Here is a 16,294-nt window from a genome sequence, read left to right as displayed (position 1 = left end):
TCTGCCCACCTCAGCCTCCCAAAGTGCTGGAATTACAGGCACGAGCCACCCCATCCGGCCCACATTTTATTAGTTTTACATGTACATGGGGATCTTCACAAGAAACAAAAAAATGATTCTTTTTTTTAGATGGAGTCTTGCTCTATTGCCCAGGCTGGAGTGTAGTGGCGTGATCTCAGCTCACTGCAACTTCTGCCTCCTAGATTCAAGCAGTTCTCCTGTCTCAGCCTCCTGAGTAGCTGGGATTACAGGCACACACCACTACATCCAGCTAATTTTTGTGTTTTTAGTACAGAAGGGGTTTCATCATGTTGGCCAGGCTGGTCTTGAAGTCCTGAGCCCAAGTGTTGTGCCTGCCTTGGCCTCCCATAGTGCTGGGATTACAGGTGTCAGTCACCGTGCTCGGGCCCAAGAATGTGATTCTTCACGAGCAGGAAGATTGGTTGGGCCCAAGAATTTGAGACCAGCTAGGCAACATAGCAAGACCCTATCTCTATAAAAAGAAAAATGAAATAATTATCTGGGCTTGGTGGAGCATGCCTGTAATCACAGCTACTTGAGTGGCTGAGGCAAGAGGATGGTTTGAGCCCAGGAGTTTGAGGCTGTAGTGAGCTATGATCATGCCACTGCACTCCAGCCTGGTGACAGAGCAAGAGCAAGACCTTGCTCTAAAAAAAAAAATTAAAAAGGGCTAACTGACCTCTCTCTTTGTGCATGCAGCAGGCCATAAAAATTCCTCTGGGAGGAGGGCTTTCACATACCAGGGTGAGAAAATAGCCCTTATCACCAGAGACTGGGAATTGGGGACTGTGATGGACCTGAATAAACATACTTAATGAAACAACCTTTATCTTCCACTGTTTGACACCCCCATATATCTCCTATCAACTCCCCTAGAAAATTTATTGCCCTAGCCAGGTTTTCCTGTCATTTCTTCTCAAATGTAATCTAAATAGTGTACAAATAGTGAAAAGAGCCGTGCACATTCCTCAGCCCCGGGCTCAAAACAAACAAGCCCAGTACAAACACATCCCATCCTCCCATCCCACCACATATCACCATATATCTCTTAAACTTCCCCCGGGCTCAAAACAAACAAGCCCAGTACAAACACCACCAGGAAAGTCTCCGATAAGGGGACAGATGAGGGGACAGCCGTTCAAAGTTTTACTGAAAGAGCGGGAACCAAAAGAATTCCTTTGTTCCCCTGTAACTTTCAGGCTATAAAAAAGCAAACACTCGCATTGTTCGGGGCCCTCTTGTATGCGGTGAAATGGAGGGACCAGGTTCGAACGTGTAGTAAAGATCCTTGCCACTTGGCTTTGACTCTGGACTCTGGTGGTCTTCTTTGGGGAACAAACGGTCTGGGCATAACATCTGGGGGCCCGTCCGGGATTCCCCAAGCCCACCAGACCCCTGGTCAACGGATCTGCTAGGATCGATCTACTGATAGGTGAGCTGGCTCGTCTCCGTTTGTCTGTCTGTGTCTGTTCTGAATCCGAATCTGTGACTCGCGAGGTCTGAAACTGGAGCTGGCACAGTCCTGGCGGACGCGCTATAGGACGGCCAGCGGAGACTGGTGGGAGACGTCCCCTGGCTCTCATCTGATTTATATTGCGATCTGAGCTGCCCCGGTTTGGCGGGCAGCAGCCGTATCTGAGCTGCCCAGTTGATCGGGCAGCATCTGTCTCTGATCTGAGCTGCCCCGGTTTGGCGGGCAGCAGCCGTATCTGAGCTGCCCGGTTGGGCGGGCAGCAGCTGTCTCTGATCTGAGCTGCCCCAGTTGGGTGGGCAGCAGCTGTCTCTGATCTGAGCTGCCCCGGTTTGGTGGGCAGCAGCCGTATCTGAGCTGCCCGGTTGGGCGGGCAGCAGCTGTCTCTGATCTGAGCTGCCCCGGTTTGGCGGGCAGCATCTGTCTCTGATCTGAGCTGCCCCGGTTTGGCGGGCAGCAGCCGTATCTGAGCTGCCCGGTTGGGCGGGCAGCAGCTGTCTCTAATCTGGGCTGCCCCAGCGCGACCGCGATCCAGGCAGCTGACTCTGACCTGGGCTTCCAGTGCGCGCTTGCGATCTGAACTGCCCCGGTTTGGCGGGCAGCAGCCGTATCTGAGCTGCCTGGTTGGGCGGGCAGCAGCTGTCTCTGATCTGAGCTGCCCCGGTTTGGCGGGCAGCATCTGTCTCTGATCTGAGCTGCCCCGGTTTGGCGGGCAGCAGCCGTATCTGAGCTGCCCGGTTGGGCGGGCAGCAGCTGTCTCTAATCTGGGCTGCCCCAGCGCGACCGCGATCCAGGCAGCTGACTCTGACCCGGGCTTCCGGTGCGCGCTTGCAATCTGAACTGCCCCGGTTTGGCGGGCAGCAGCCGTATCTGAGCTGCCTGGTTGGGCAGGCAGCAGCTGTCTCTGATCTGAGCTGCCCCGGTTTGGCGGGCAGCATCTGTCTCTGATCTGAGCTGCCCCGGTTTGGTGGGCAGCAGCCGTATCTGAGCTGCCCGGTGGGGCGGGCAGCAGCTGTCTCTAATCTGGGCTGCCCCAGCGCGACCGCGATCCAGGCAGCTGACTCTGACCTCGGCTTCCGGTGCGCGCTTGCGATCTGAACGGCCCTGGTTTGGCGGGCAGCAGCCGTATCTGAGCTGCCTGGTTGATCGGGCAGCATCTGTCTCTGATCTGAGCTGCCCCGGTTTGGCGGGCAGCAGCCGCATCTGAGCTGCCCGGTTGGGCGGGCAGCAGCTGTCTCTAATCTGGGCTGCCCCAGTGCGACCGCGATCCAGGCAGCTGACTCTGACCCGGGCTTCCGGTGCGCGCTTGCGATCTGAACTGCCCCGGTTTGGCGGGCAGCAGCTGCCTCTGACCAGGGCTGCCAAAGTGCGCCTGCGATTAGATATCATTAATAAGTAAGTCAGATCAGATTTCCTTTATAGGGATTCAAACCCACATTCCTTTACAGGAAGAGACTACAAATTATTACAGGATGGGTAATACCCAGAGCACTCCTCTATCTCTCCTTACGAGTAATTTCAAAGAAGTTAGAGCAAGGGGCCATGATCTTGGTATAGAAATCAGGAAAGGAAAGCTAATTACTCTGTGTTGCTCCGAATGGCCTGCCTTTGATGTGGGGTGGCCGCCCAAAGGGACCTTCTGACTTGCTGTCATCACTAGAGTAAAGTCCAAGATTTTCCTACCTGGGCGTGCGGGCCACTTAGATCATATCCCATATATCCTCATATGGCAGGACCTTGTTGAGAACCCACCTCCTTGGCTGTCCCCTTTCCAATTGGCCTCTGAACCCTGTAAGGCACTAGTTGCTCGACCACTAAAATCCAAGCAACCAACTGCCCCCCCCATCCTGTTTTACCTGACAGCGGGGACCCACGGTTCACAGAACCCCCTCCGTACCCCTCCGGGCCCCAGGCCCCAGCCCCCCTGGCTGAGCTGCAGGAGGGAGCAGGCGGACGGGAGGCAGCCGGCACACACGGGCCCGCTGAAAGGGAAAGTAACTTTGAAGGGCCGGCAGGGAGGACGCGAGGGCGCACTTCGCGGACCAGCCCCCCTCAGCCGCCTGACTCCACGGTGGCTTTACCCCTTCGGGAAATAGGACCCCCAGATGACACAGGAATCCCCAGGCTCCAGTGCTGGCCATTCTCCACCAGTGATCTGTATAACTGGAAAACTCAGAGTGCTCGGTTTTCAGACAACCCCAAAGATTTACTGGCTTTACTAGATAGTGTCATGTTCACCCACCAGCCCACTTGGGATGATTGTCAGCAGCTCCTCCGAATTTTGTTCACCACGGAAGAGCGAGAGAGAATACAGATAGAAGCTAGAAAGCTGGTCCCGGGGGACGACGGTCAACCGACTGCCAACCCCGACCTCATAAACGCAACCTTTCCTCTGACCAGGCCCGCGTGGGACTACAACACGGCAGAAGGTAGGGGACGGCTACACCTTTATCGCCAGACTCTAATGGCAGGTCTCCGGGCAGTTGCTCGCAAGCCCACTAATTTGGCTAAAGTATATTCTATTCTGCAGGGAAAGACAGAGAGCCCAGCTACCTACTTAGAAAGATTAATGGAAGCTTTTAGACAGTACACCCCCATAGATCCAGAGGCTCCAGGAAGTCAGGCAGCTATTGTAATGTCTTTCGTAAATCAGGCAGCCCCAGATATTAAGAGAAAACTCCAGAAATTAGAAGACTTGGAGGGAAAGTGGATTCAGGACCTCCTTCAGATAGCCCAGCGGGTTTACAATAACAGAGATACTCCAGAGGAAAAGCAATTTAAGGCCACTTAAAAAAAAAATGAAATGACCAAGGTCCTGGCAGCAGTGGTACAGAAAGAGCATCTACAGCCAGAGGTAACATATCTAGGGTACCTGCTTAAGGGAGTGCAGCGCTGGCTAACAGACGCCCGGAAACAAACTGTTCTGCAGATCCCCAGGCCACAATCCACCCGACACCTTGTATCAGGCAACACAGGGGCAACAGCCATTTAATTGGACAGACGAAGCCGAGTTGGCCTTCCAACAGATTAAAACCGCCCTACTCTCCGCACCTGCACCAGGACTACCTGATGTTACCAAGCCCTTCCACTTATACGTGGATGAGAATAAGGGTGTCGCCAAGGCGGTAATAACTCAGAACTTAGGCCCCTGGCGGAGGCCAGTTGCCTACCTGTCAAAGAAGTTAGACCCAGTGGCTGCCGGGTGGCCCCCTTGTCTCCGAATGATTGCGGCCACGGCTCTGATGGTGCAAGATGCTCATAAACTTGTCATGGGGCAAGAATTGCGGGTCGTTACTCCACATGCCATCGAAGGTGTACTCAAACAGCCACCTAATCGATGGATGAGAAACGCCCGGCTCATCCACTACAAAGGACTACTACTAAATCCTCTCAGGATAATTTTCCTGCCCCCAACGACCTTAAACCCTGCCTCGCTGCTGCCCAACCCGGACCTGGACGCCCCACTCCATGACTGCACCAAGATACTAGCTCAGGTGCATGGAGTTCGAGAAGACCTGCAGGACCGCCCACTTCCTGACGCCGACCTCGTCTGGTTCACTGATGGGAGCAGCTTCATGCATCAAGGCCAGAGGTACGCTGGAGCGGCAGTAACTTCAGAGACTGAGGTAATCTGGGCGGAACCCCTGCCCCCGGGGGCCTCGGCCCAGAAGGCCGAACTGATAGCGCTCACCCAAGCTCTTACCTTAGGGGCGGGGAAAAAGCTGACAGTATATACAGACAGCCGATATGCTTTTGCAACGGCGCATATACATGGGGCCATTTACAGGGAATGAGGGTTACTGACGGCTGAAGGAAAAGAGATAAAAAACAAGCAAGAGATCCTAGCCCTGCTAACAGCCCTATGGAGGCCAGAAAAATTAGCCATTGTACATTGCCCAGGGCATCAGAAACTAACTACTCCAACTGCTCAAGGCAACTTTCTGACAGACCAAACTGCAAGGAATGTGGCGAAGGCTCCCAGCCGACTCCTTGCACTCCAGCTCCCTGACCCGGGCCCCCGGGACTTGCCATATTTCCCTGAATATTCAGAACAAGATCTCCAGTGGATTGACAAACTTCCCCTGAAACAAATCCAGAATGGGTGGTGGACTGATACTAATGACCAAACCATCCTACCAGAAAAATTAGGACAACAGGTGTTAGAACACATCCACCGAACCACCCACCTGGGGGCCCGGCGGATGATAGACCTGATCAGACGCTCCAAGCTCAAAATCAGACATATAGCTGAGACGGCCAGCAGTATCGTGACAAGTTGCAAAGTCTGCCAGCTTAACAACGCATACCCCCAATCTCAAGCTGCAACAGGAACAAGGCTCAGGGGAACCAGGCCCGGTATCTACTGGGAAGTAGATTTTACTGAAATAAAGCCAGGAAAGTACGGGTACCGGTACTTACTTGTCTTTGTAGATACTTTTTCAGGGTGGACTGAAGCATTCCCAACCAAAAGAGAAACTGCTCAGGTCGTAGCAAAGAAAATTCTGGAAGATATCCTTCCCAGGTATGGCTTCCCCATCCAGATAGGGTCAGATAATGGGCCCGCTTTCGTCGCTAAGGTAAGTCAGGACTCGGCTTCCATCCTTGGGGCAAATTGGAAACTACATTGCGCTTACAGGCCCCAGAGTTCAGGACAGGTAGAAAGGATGAATCGGACCTTAAAAGAGACCTTAACTAAATTGACTATAGAGACTGGCGCTAATTGGGTAGTCCTTCTCCCCTATGCTCTGTTCCGGGCCCGTAATACCCCTTACAAACTGGGCCTCACCCCTTACGAAATCATGTATGGCAGACCTCCACCCCTGGTTCCTAGCTTAAAAGATGACCTGCTTAAGTCTGAAACAGAAAATGTCTCTGAATTCTTATTTTCCTTACAAGCTTTACAGAAAATTCACCAAGAAATCTGGCCCAAGCTGAGAGAGCTATATGAGACCAGTCCCCCACCGACACCCCATCCGTACCAGCCGGGAGACTGGGTCCTGGTTAAGCGACACTGACAAGAGGCCCTAGAGCCCAGGTGGAAAGGACCACTCCAAGTACTCCTGACCACACCCACCGCCCTGAAGGTAGAAGGCATTGCGTCGTGGATCCACTACACCCACGTCAAGCCAGTGGACCCAACCTCCGACCGTCTGGGGCCAATCACGGCAGCGGCGGCTGAAGCACCGGACACGTGGACTGTGGACAGAGCTAAGAACAACCCCTTAAAACTCACCCTGCGCCGGCAGCATAACTCACTGCAAACATGCAGTTAGGTAGTCTAACTCTAACATTAGTTGCCCTAGTGGCCGCTGGGGAAAACATAAAGCCAGCTCCTAATCCCTTTGTCTGGAGATTCTGGCTTTATGAAAACCAAACCCACCCTGGGCAACCTCATAAGCCCGGGAAATTAGTGGCCAGTGCAGATTGCCCCTCCTCAGGGTGCAATAGCCCAATTTTACTAAATTTTACCGATTTCCCAGTAGCCAAACCAGTGGCACCAATAATATGCTTCGAGTATGATCAGACTGAATACAATTGTAAGCACTATTGGTGGCACCAAAGTGTCGGCTGCCCTTATAACTATTGTAACATCCATAAATACCAATGGTGGGGTGGAGAACAGATAGATCCCAGATGGCCCTTCCATCGCAGATGAGATAGAGACCTTTCATATACATGGATAGTTAGAGACCCCTGGAACTCCCGCTGGACCACGCCTCAACACGGGGCTGTATACTACTCCTCCGCCTCCACATGGCCTAGCAGTCACCTCTATCTGTGGCAGGGTCTAGTGCAGGTACGGCCCCTGGTCCATGGAAATATCCAGCGACAAGAAAACCGCCTGACACAAGATTTACGTCCTTTTTCCTGGTTAAAATTATTGCAAGAAGGATTAGAACTTGCCAACCTTACAGGACTTCACAGCCTGTCTGGCTGCTTTCTATGTGCCACTCTAGGGCGTCCACCGCTAACCGCTGTCCCCCCGCCATGGGGATCATCCACCTCTGCCCAAGCTAACAACCACCAAAACCTCTCATATGCCCCTATCCCTAACGTGCCACTATACCTAAACCCCAGTCAAGAGAAGTTTCCCTACTGTTTCTCAGGAACTAATTCCAGCCTCTGCAACATCACTGCAACGCCCCCTAACATCACCTTAAGGGCTCCGTCAGGCATATTCTTCTGGTGTAATGGAACATTATCTAAAAACCTATCAAGCCCCTCTGTTACCAACCTACTGTGTCTTCCTGTCACATTAGTTCCCCGGTTAACTCTACTTACTGCCGGCGAGTTCCTAGGGTATACCGGTAACTGGACTAGTGCTGTTATTCACCCAGACCCTAGACCGAGACCTGCACGAGCCATATTCCTCCCCCTCATTGCAGGAATCTCCCTCACTGCATCCTTCATGGCGGCCGGACTGGCTGGTGGAGCCCTAGGTCACACCCTTATAGAAAGTAACAAGCTGTACCAACAATTTGCCGTTGCTATGGAGGAGTCAGCTGAGTCCCTTGCCTCCCTCCAGCGGCAGCTCACGTCCCTAGCACAGGTAACCTTGCAGAACCGGAGGGCCTTAGACCTACTCACTGCTGAAAAAGGGGGAACGTGTATGTTTCTAAAGGAAGACTGTTGTTTCTACATAAATGAATCAGGACTCGTGGAAGACCGAGTCCAACAGTTACGCAAGTTAAGCACAGAAGTAAGAACATGGCAGTTTGCTTCAGCTGCAGACCAATGGTGGAACTCATCTATGTTTTCTCTGTTAGCCCCCTTCCTTGGACCCCTGCTGAGTCTACTATTTCTGCTTACCGTAGGACCTTGTGTTGTTAACAGAATTTTGCGGTTCGTTAAAGAAAGGTTTAACACTGTACAACTCATGGTCCTCAGAGCCCAATACCAACCTGTAAACGCTGAAACAGAATCAGACTTATAAGACCCAAGATTGGCTCTAAAAAAATACCTGAAAAGAAAGGGGGGGAATGAAAAGAGCCGTGCACATTCCTCAGCCCCGGGCTCAAAACAAACAAGCCCAGTACAAACACATCCCATCCTCCCATCCCACCACATATCACCATATATCTCTTAAACTTCCCCCGGGCTCAAAACAAACAAGCCCAGTACAAACACCACCAGGAAAGTCTCCGATAAGGGGACAGATGAGGGGACAGCCGTTCAAAGTTTTACTGAAAGAGCGGGAACCAAAAGAATTCCTTTGTTCCCCTGTAACTTTCAGGCTATAAAAAAGCAAACACTCGCATTGTTCGGGGCCCTCTTGTATGCGGTGAAATGGAGGGACCAGGTTCGAACTTGTAGTAAAGATCCTTGCCGCTTGGCTTTGACTCTGGACTCTGGTGGTCTTCTTTGGGGAACAAACGGTCTGGGCATAACAATAGTATACAAGCATCTATCTTTAGCCACTTGTTTGAACTTCACGCTATTGTGAAGACCCCCATGTACAGGTAAAACTAATAAAATGTATATACTTTTGTTAATCTGCATGGTGTCAATTTGGTGTCTAGATCCAGCCAAAGAGCCCACATAGGAGCTAAAGGGGAGCTGGAGGTGACCACTGGCTCCTTTACAAGGTCCAGCCTTTTGATTTCATAGCACAAAATCATGGGCTTTCTGAGGCCAGGCACAGTGGCTCATGCCTGTAATCCCAGCACTTTGGGAGGCTGAGGAGACCGGTGATCATAAGGTCAGGAGTTTGAGACCAGCCTGACCAACATGGTGAAACCCTGTCTCTATTAAAAATACAAAAATTAGCTGGGCATGGTGGCACGCACCTGTAATCTCAGCTACTCAGGAGGCTGAGGCAGGAGAATCGCTTGAACCCGGGAGGTGGAGGTTGCAGTGAGCTGAGATCACACCACTGCCCTCCAGCCTGGGCGACGCAGAGCGAGACTCCGTCTCAAAAAAAAAAAAAAAAAATTATGGGCTTTCTGATCCTTGGAACTGTAAACACGCACCTCCAAGGCTGACATAGAAGGAGGAGTACAGGAGGCAATCCAGAGATAAGAGTTTCTTTTAAATTTTTATTTTTTTGGAGACAAGTCTCACTCTGTTGCCCAGGCTGGAGTGCAGTCATTCCATCATAGCTTACTGCAGCCTCAGGCTCCTGGGCTCAAGTGCTCCTTCTGCCTCAGCTTCCTGAGTAGCTGGGTTATAGACGCGCACAACAAGCCTAGCTAATTTATTGTTTACTTTTTGTAGAGACGGGGTCTTGCTCTGTTGTCCAGGCTGGTCTTGAACTCCTGGGTTCAAGTGATTCTCTCACCTCAGTCTCCTAAAGTTCTGGGAGTACAGGAGTGAGCCACTGCACCTGACCCAATAAGAGATGCTTCAATTATTCTCTCTTCTACTTTTCTGTAAATTCTGTTCAGATTTTGTCCAGACTATCACAAAAAAAAAAGAAAGAAAGAAAGAAAAGAAAGAAAGAAAGAAAGAAAGAAAAAGGAATCAACAGGTCAGAGGCAAATAAGCATTTATTCAGGAATGGGGGTTGCAACCAGGCCCCAGAGACCGCCACCCAAGAGGGGCAAGAAAGGCTTATAGCAAATTTTTCAGATGACATAAATTACCAGATTATTTTATTGATGGATTAAACAAAGAAGTCGTTAGTCATTAGTGGAAGGGTACATTTGGGTCAGTTAGGAAAAAACTACACAGAGTGTCCCTAAAGATTAGGACCAGATTCCTTGTATTGTATATTGTTGAGAGCATGGTTGTTTGTGAGAGAACTGTTTTTCACAGTTCTTCGTGGGTCTCAAAGTTCACCACCCAATCTAGGCACAGTGGCTCACACCTAAAATCCTAGTACTTTGGGAGACTGAGGCAGGCAGATTAGCCCAGGAGTTCAAGACCAGCCTGGGCAACATGGTGAAACTCTGTCTCTACAAAAAATACAAAAATATTAGCTGGGTGTGGTGGTGCACACCTGTCGTTCCAGCTACTCAGGAGTTTGAGACAGGAGGATTGCATAAACCTGGGAGGTTGAGGCTGCAGTGAGCCACCGAGCCATAGTTGTGCCACTGCAGTCCAGCGTGGGAGACAGAGACTCTGTCTCAAAAAAAAAAAAAAAAAAAAGTTCATCATTAGTTCACTATGGGGTCAGTAGCCCAAGATAGAGTCCCCGATGTCAAGCGTAGAACAATGCTCTATTCAAACACTCAATGACCTGTGACAGAGATTCCCTTCTTCACCAAACTCTACTCAGGTTCTCCTAAACTCTTTGTCCAGTAGGTTTCAACTTTTGGAGTTCCATGTTGATAAAAAAAAAAAATTTCAGGCCGGGCGTGGTGGCTCACACCTGTAATCCCAGTACTTTGGGAAGTTGAGGCAGGTGGATCACCTGAAGTCAGGAGTTCGAGACCAGCCTGGCCAACATGGTGAAATCCCATCTGTACAGAAAATAAAAAAAATTAGCTGGGCGTGGTGGTGGGTGCCTGTAATCCCAGCTACTTGGGAGGCTGAGGCAGGAGAATTGCTTGAACCCGCGAGACGGAGGTTGCAGTGAGGCGAGATTGCACCAGTGCACTCCAGCCTGGGCGACAGAGCAAAACTCTGTCTCAAAAAAAAAAAAAAAAAGAAAAGAAAAGAAATGGAGAAGTAGAGCACATGCTCAAAGCACCTTCTCCCTGAGGGTATGGTGAAGGGGGGTTTTTAAGGTCTCTTAGAACATGTAGGTGGAGACTGGGGGGTGGTGATTTATGGAAAAAGGTGGGACCTTCCAGGGAGAACTGGAGCATGCACAGTCTCCTTCTTTCTTTTCCACTGGCACTATATATGCCTAGCAAAGCACATTTCTCCCCATCCCAGGTGAAGATTTTCATACAGCGAAAAAGCAAGGATTCAGGTCCGGGTAGCAGGATGGTAGTGTTTACTAAACAGACTCAGACTTGGGAGCCACAGTTCTTATCCGGTGGCTCGTTTGTGGTTACTGACATCCGGCCTTCATTTCTGTAAGCAAGCACAGCTGGAAGCACAGGTTAATGTCACAAGTTCTGGGGCTTTTTTTGCTTTTTTTTTTATTCTTTGAACGGAGTTCCACTCTGTTGCCCAGGCTGGAGTGCAATGATGCCGTCTCGGTTCACTGCAACCTCCACCTCCCAGGTTCAAGTGATTCTCCTGCCTCAGCCTCCTGAGTAGCTGGGATTACAGGCATGCACCACCATGCCTGGCTAATTTTGTATTTTTAGTAGAGATGGGGTTTCTCCATGTTGGTCAGGCTGGTCTCAAACTCCAGGCCTCAGGTTATCTGCCCAGCTTGGCCTCCCAAAGTGCTGGGATTACAGGCGTGAGCCACCATGCCCGGCCTATTTTTATTATTTTCTTTTTGAGATAAGAGTCTTGCGGCCGGGCGCAGTGGCTCATGCCTGTAATCCCAGCACTTTGGGAGGCCGAGGCAGGAGGATCACGAGGTCAGGAGATCGAGATCATCCTGGCTAACGTGGTGAAACCCCGTTTCTACTAAAAAAATTAGCTGGGCGTGGTGGTGGGCACCTGTAGTCCCAGCTACTCAGGAGGCTGAGGCAGGAGAATGGCATGAACCCAGGAGGTGGAGCCGAGATGGGGCCACTGCACTCCAGCTTGGGCAACAGAGTGAGACTCTGTCTCAAAAAAAAAAAAAAAAAAAGAATCTTGCTCTGTCACCCAAGCTGGATTGCAGTGGTGCTATCTCAGCTCCCTGCAATCTCTGCCTCCCAGATTCAAGCGATTCTCCTACCTCAGCCTCCCGAGTAATCAGGAGTACAGGTGTGTACCACCATGCCCAGCTAATTTTTGTATTTTCAATAGAGATGGGGTTTCACCATGTTGGCCAGGCTGGTCTGGAACTCCTAACCTCAGGTGATCTGCCCACCTCAGCCTTCCAAAGTGCTGGGATTACAGGTGTGAGCCACCATGCCAGGCCTATTATCTTTAAACCAAAATTAGGGATGCCTTTGTTCTCCACATATCGGGATATCTGGACACTCCCAAGTCTGAGTCTGTTCGGTAAACACTATCAATCTGTTCCCTTAACTGTAAACATCTAGAGGCTAGGAATACCTTTCTGGGAATGCAGCCCCGTAAGTCCCAGCCTCATTTTCCTAGCCCTCACTCAAGATGGAGGCATGCTGGTTTGAAGGCCTCTGACAAAAGGAGTGGTTAGAATCTGGGCTCTAGGCCAGGTTGAAGCTGCAGTGAGTCATGATTGCACCACTGCACTCTACCCTGGGGGACAGAATGAGACCCTGTCTCAAAAAAATAATAATAGGCTGGGCATGGTGGCTCATGCCTGTAATCCTAGCACTTTGGGAGGCCGAGGAGGGTGGATCACCTGAGGTCAGGAGTTTGAGACCAGCCTGGCCAACATGGTGAAACCCCGTCTCTACTAAAAATACAAAAATTAGCAGGGCCTAGTGGCGGGCGCCTGTAATCCCAGCTACTCGGGAGGCTGAGGCAAGAGAATCGGTTGAACTCAGGAGGCAGAGGTTGCAAAAAGCTGAGATCACACCATTGCACTCCAGCCTGGGAAACAAGAGTGAAACTTTGTCTCAAAAATATAATAATAATAATAATAACTAATACATAAAAATTGGGGGCTCTATAATACCTAACTTAGCAGAGGACAGGCGGGAGGGGGCAGTGAAAGGGCATTTATGGAAAAGCAAATGACTTTTTGGAAAGATGAATTGGGCCCTTATGAGAACAGACAGGAGATATGACGGTCTTGTGACAATGAGTGCTTGGGTGTGCTGGCGACTCCTCTCTGAGAAGAGTAGAATTATTCCTGGGAAGGGGATTTATGACAATTGAGTTTCTTTGACTTATTTTAGGGATTTTAGAAAATAAAATGCCTTCAGCTCAAAATAATTCTTATGTCAAAGTGGCATATTTTAGGGTAGCATGTCCTGATGCTCTTCACTTGGAATACAGGCAAAGAAGAATATGTGGGCTCTGGCTGGGCATGGTGGTTCACACCTACAATCCTAGCACTTTGGGAGGGCAAGGCAGGAGGATCCTTAAGCCCAGGAATTTGAGACTACCCTGGGCAACACAGCAAGGCGTTGTCTACAAAAAAATTAAAAATTAGGTGGGTGGCCGGGTGTGGTGGCTCATGCCTGTAATCCCAGCATGTTGGGAGGCTGAAGCAGGTGGATCACTCGAGGTCAGGAGTTTGAGACCAGCCTGGCCTACATGGTGAAACCCTGTCCCTCCTAAAAATAAAAAAATCAGCTGGGTGAGGTGGTGCACGCCTGTAGTCCCAGCTACTTGGGAGGCTGAGGCAGGAGAACCGCTTGAACGCGGGAGGCAGAGGCTGCAGTGAGCCAATATTGCACCACTGCGCTCTAGCCTGAGTGACAGAGTGAAATTCTAACTCAAAAAATAAAAATAAAGATAAAAAAAATTAGCTGGGTGTGGTGGCACATGCCTGTAGTTTCAGCTACTTGGGAGGCTGAGACGGGAGGATCGATTGAGCCCAGGAGTTGGAGGTTGCAGTGAGCTATAATTATGCAACTGCACTCCAGCCTGGGTGACAGAGCGAGACCCTGTTTCAAAACAAAACAAAGAATATGTGAGTTTCACCTTGAGAGGCCTTGAAGGTTACTCCTGTTGGTTCTCAGAACATGATACTCTGATATGTGGCATCTTGGCAACTGAAATAGCCTCAGAAGCAAGAAAGCCACTCTGACCCTCCCCTACCTTTCAGTGTGAGAGCCGGCCATAAAGGAATTCTCTGGCCGATTGCAAGTGCCTTTGCAAAAATTATAACTGAGAAAATTATAACAGTGAAAGAGATCTGACCCAACCGACTCCATCTTGGTTCTCTCCTCCAAGCTGTCCTTGTTCATTCCTGGGCATAGGCTAAACTATGGGAGAAACTTAATTTATAGTTTAACTTAGAAACAAAGATGATAACAGCCTTTTCCCAAAACAAACCCCCTTCCGGCCTGGGGACTAGACTGCCTTTGCAGGACCAACAAACTAGCCACAAGATTAGAAATTATGGTTTAGGGGTCATGTAGCTAGAGGGTGCAAGATTCTGAACCTCTCCAAATTGCTCCTGGGGGTAACATCACTATCATAAAATGTAAGATCAGTGTTTGATATATTTTGCAGACCCTGTACCTGATGGATCAGCTGGTACCACCCAGATCGATAGACTGGCTCATCTGGTCTAGTGGCCCCTACCCAGTAACTGACTCAGCGCAAAAGGACAGCTTCCACTCCCTATGACTTCATCTCTGACCTAACCAATCAGCACTCTCCACCTTCCAAATGTCCACCCATCCAATTATCCTTAAAAACCCCAATCCCTGAGTTTCTGGGCAGACTGATTTGAGTAATATTAAAACTCTGGTCTCTCGTACAGCTGGCTCAGTGTGAATTAAACTCTTTCTTTATTGCAATTCCCCTGTCTTAATGCATCAGTTTAAATTGGCTCTGTCGAGGCAGTGGACAAGGAGAATCTGTTACACAGTTACATTACCTTGCCTGAAAGTAGAACCTAAGATCCTCATTCTGTCAGAGGCACTTGAACCAGAGCAACTCCATCTTAAACAGGAACTGGGTAAAATGAGGCTGAGACTTACTGGGCGGCTTTTGCAGGAGGCTAAGGCATTCTTAGTCACAGGATGAGATAGGAGGTTGGCACCAGATACAGGTCATAAAGACCTTGCTGATAAAATAGCTTCCAGTAAAGAAGCTGGCTAAAACCCAAAACCGAGATGGCGATGAGAGTGACCTCTGGGTGTCCTCATCGCTATGCTCCCACCGGCACCATGACAGTTTATAAATGCCATGGCAACGTCAGGAAGTTACCCTATATGGTCTAAAAAGGGGAAGCATGAATAATCCACCCCTTGTTTAGCATATCATCAAGAAATAACCACAAAAATGGGCAACCAGCAGCCCTTGGGGCTGCTCTGCTTATGGAATAATAGCTATTCTTTTATTTATTATTTTTATTTTTTGAGATGGAGTCTCACTCTGTCGCCTAGGCTGGAATACAATGGCGTGATCTCAGCTCACCACAACCTCCGCCTCCTGGGTTCACGTGATTCTCCTGCCTCAGCCTCCTGAGTAGCTGGGATTACAGGCACCCAGAGCCACACCTGGCCAATTTTTGTATTTTTAGTAGAGACGGGGTTTCTCCATGTGGGTCAGGCTGGTCTCCAACTCCCAGCCTCAGGTGATCCACCTGCCTTAGCCTCCCAAAGTGCTGGGATTACAGGCATGAACCACCATGCCTGGACCATTTGTTTATTTTTTTTAATTTTCCAGTAAACTTGCTTTCACTTTACTCTATGGACTCGCCCTAAATTCTTTCTTGAGTGAAATCCAAGAACCCTCTCTTGGGGTCTGGAAAGGAACCCCTTTCTGGTGACAATTCCAGAGAGATCCTGCTCTATGCCCAGAGGCCCTGCACCACCCCCAGTTTATTAACAGTAGATCATACTCTTCTTGTCAAATCATCTTTGTACACAACTGTTCATTTTCCAGTGAATCTCAGCATAAAAATACAGTTTCCTCTGGGTCTTTGTTTCTGAAGGCTCTCGTGTCATGCAAAATTTTGTTAAATTCATTTGTTATGTTTTTCTCTTATTAATCTGTCTTTTGTTGTAGGAGTGTTGGCAATGACCCTTGTGATGGGTGAGGATAACTTATTACCTTTTCACTCCCACAGTAGTTAATTATCCTCTAAATGAAGTTGAGGTACAAGGAGAGGATTAAGTGACCACTGATTGAGAAGAAGTGGCTGCATGTATGGCAGATTGACCTACACCCACCATTCCCTCCATAAAATCTCCTGGCTAA

The sequence above is a fragment of the Pan troglodytes genome, chromosome 18 (genome assembly GCF_028858775.2).
Source record: "Pan troglodytes isolate AG18354 chromosome 18, NHGRI_mPanTro3-v2.0_pri, whole genome shotgun sequence".
Taxonomy (NCBI): domain Eukaryota; kingdom Metazoa; phylum Chordata; class Mammalia; order Primates; family Hominidae; genus Pan; species Pan troglodytes.
The sequence above is the reverse complement of the archived record's forward strand: the minus strand, read 5'-3'. Positions refer to the sequence as shown.